Raw genomic sequence first — 3,914 nt, forward strand, 5'->3', positions numbered from 1 at the left:
ACCCCACACATAATGAGTTTTATTTTTTGTTCAAGTTGGATCTGTCACTATTAATGCTATCCCTGTCTATTAGCTTACGTCCAATGTGTAGATTTCTCTTTCTGGCTTTTAATGAAAATCACACTCCCTATTATGGAGACACCGATCGGGCCAGGAATTTGACGTTCTTAAGAAAAAATTTTCCGTTTCTGAAACGTATTTTAAAGAAAATAAAAGTTTTAAAACATTAACGGACATTTAACTGTAATCAATTCTAATGACCAGTTGTAAATCTGTAGGCTTAATTGAATTCATTTTAAAAAAAGCAATATTTTCTTATTAATCATTACACTTTTATGGAATTCATAATGCCATAGTCGGAGGAGTTGCCCAGAAAGTTATGGAAATTCTGGTTATATTTATAAAAAATCTGGCAAGGATTTTTGTAAATCCAAGTTATAGTGGTTAAACTTTAAAATTTTAAGTGTGGTAAATGTTTTTGATGGTGATGAATCCATTTCCACCATCAAAAACAAGATTCAAACACTGCCTCTACAAACAATTTGGGAAGTGTACTAACACTTGAAAGTTTTACTGTCATGGCAAATTATTTCATGAGACCTAGGTTTAATTTCCCAGTTATGTTTTCAGGGAACTGCTAAAAGAATCACTCCACTTCTATAGAATCTATAATTGCCACTAAAAAATCATAGTTACTGGTTTGAAAAGTTTACTCTATTCTAATGACTGATTGTAAATGTGTAAATTTAATTAGATTGATTCTGAATAAAGCAATACTGTCTTTAGCTAAAAAAAATATTGTTTCTCTTATAACAAGGAGATTTCAGCATGTAAATTTAATTAGATTGATTCTGAATAAAGCAATACTGTGTTTAGCTAGGAAAAGTATTGTTTCTCTTAAAGAGATTTCAGCGTTTTCCCAGCAATTGTCACCAAACAATCTCTTAATCTCTTAAATACTAATGACAAAATAACAAAACAACCTCACACAAATCTCTTAAATATTAATGACAAAGTTCTTTTGTTTATGAATTTAAAATTCTCATTTGAATTTTTTTTAACTATATTTATATTCAATTGATTTCTTATGCTTCATTCCAGTGGAGTCTCTTAGTGCCACATGATCTTAATGTTTTTATAGTCGAATCCCTTAGTGTTATTGTAGGAACCCCCGGCAAAATTTGACATTAAGAAACTCCATTGAAATGACACTCACGCAGCTGGATAAAGCTTAAAATTACCAGTATGGAACACAAATAACAGTCACCAAATTTTCAGACGGAAGGAATTTGAAATTTTCCTGGATGTAATATGTCTCCTTGGGCAACAACAAGTTAAACAACTGTAGAAAGGTGCCAATACAGATGTTAGTTTCAAAGGCTATGACTGACTGACAGTTATGACTCTTCTTTGACCGATTGCATAACTTTAAGTCACTCACGTTTAATACCTCACACTTCAAGGACAGTAAAATATCAGCAAAATGTTAAAGGATCATTTGATGTTTTACACAACAGCATCAAATTTCACTTCGATTCCTTCAAGGCGTATGTTTATATTCATGGAGAGCCAAAGTTAATTGAGTCTGAAACGCAACGTTGTACACTCCATTTAGGCTTAGATCGTCAATTAATTTTAGTTAGAATGTGAATCAAGGCATAAACCATTGTTCGAAGGCTTTGCCTGGGCGTATGTCATTGTTCTAAGTTTTTGCATTTTTTTCCCTGAATCAGGTCATATTATTTTTGGTTAAATTATTATTTAAAGTTATTTCCAATGTGGTTTTAAAGGCATAGACAGATTTATTCTTCTGAATTTTTTTGATTCATCATTCAAATTACGTAAATCACCTTCCATTTTAATAAATTTATATCAAACTTTGAAAAAAAAATCAAACAATTACTATTTTTTATTTTAGTTTTTAATTTTTTTTTTTAAATTTAAAGAAAATTCTCAAAAATGGAAATTTATTCTTTTTTAACTATATAAAATAATAAATTGAAATTGAAATTATATAAAATTTAAAAATTTAATATACCTAATATTATTATACAATTAAATATAAAATTTATAACATAATAATATAAAAAAAATTCAAACGAATTGGATAACTATAATTTTTGATCTTTTTTTAAAAAATGTACATTTATAGCTATCTATTTCATGACAAGCCTTTCACAATTTTAATTTAAGTATAATTAATTTATATGGTAGAGATTTTAAATCCATGAAATAGGTTAGGATATTCATAATAGTATTCACACATTAAAGATTACGTTTTATCACCAAATTAGTTATTTTCTTTTAATTAATTTATCTCAAATTAATTAATTAAGGAAAACATCCTATCATTACATGTCATATAGAGCATGTGGATTTGATATAACATGGTATCAACACCTCATATTGTATTAAGAATTATTTATAAATTAAGAATTTTCATAGTAAAGTAGGGATGAATCTACTTAGTTTAAAATATTCTTACATGTTTTTTAAAATGTATATAGGTGTAATTTGTATATTAATTTTTTTATAATTAATAATAATAATAATTTAAAATAAAGTTATAATTTATTTAATTTTTATAATTTTTTTATGGGGCAATGTGAGATGTGTCATGAAGTAAGTGTCTTCATGCCTATAATAGATTCACAACTAACTATGTGCACCAACCCACCAACCATTTATTGTGAGCATATTGTGCATTCAATGTGTATATTCCAACACTAGTCGGTGTGATTTACTATTGCTTTAGATATTTTACTAATTGTGTAAATTGAATCTTCAAGTTTTAATAAATTTCTTTTTGGAATGCTTTATTTAATTAATATACTTAAATATATTAAAATTTGGTCCTGATGATGAACCACTTGTTGGTTTGAAACACTTTGGCCAAAAATTTCTCTTATGTGATTTCTACAAAAAAAGACTTTGCTTAATACTCAAACATAATTAAGTGTTTAATCTTTATAGACATCAAGACATGATAGGCATCACTTTTGAGACATCTGGCGTGTGGCCAATATTTTATAAAATAATTAAAAATAAATAAATTATTGCTTTTCACTTACCTAGTCTTCAAAGCCTAGCTCAATTGGAAAGGGTGGTGAAAATGAAGTGTTATGTACACAATCCCTAGAGTGTGTGGAGAAGGGTATACATAGGAACCTAGAGATTATACTGGTAGTGCCTCCTCTAGTCACAAAGTGAAAAAAACACCACAAAATCTACAAATTAAACAACTTAAACATATGAATTTTTAAAAATACTACGTGTTTTCTTTGACAAAATTTACCTAAAAAAGTGGCATGAAAATGGTCACTTTGTTTATTACTTAGACTAAGTGTTTAATGTGGGCCTAATGGTTAAGAGCATGTGTTTCCTCCTAAGAGGTCATATGTTTAAGACCACAGGGGTAGAATATGTATGCGAAAGTGGGACTCTTGTCCCACAAACTAGGGGGTCTCATACACCAATTTGGTGGCAAAGGTCTCTTGTGCCACAAACAAGGGGACCTTAAAATTGGATAATAATAATAATAATAATGATGTCGTCCTTGTAGATTTGAATTCATAGTGAATGAGTTTATTGTTTAGACACTCCTTACTAAAAGATCACTAATTCAAATATGACGTGAGGTTAAAATTATTATTAATTATAAACATAATTAATATATAAATTAAACATAAACATTTAAAAAAAAATGTAACACAATAATTAACCATGAAAAACAATTCAAACGTATTATATATATTCTTAACTTCTAAATTATTTGGGTGATATTCTTAATTTCTAGATTGTTTTCATTATAATATCATGGACACATCCTAAAAAGTACATAACTCACTTAAGGCTACAAATATTTTATTTTAATTTTATAAATTTTTTAAATAAAATTGAAAATAGAAAAAAAC

Source organism: Pinus tabuliformis, chromosome 3_2 (assembly GCF_031772625.1).
Source record: "Pinus tabuliformis cultivar Carrire ecotype Pingquan chromosome 3_2, CPIR1, whole genome shotgun sequence".
NCBI lineage: Eukaryota > Viridiplantae > Streptophyta > Pinopsida > Pinales > Pinaceae > Pinus > Pinus tabuliformis.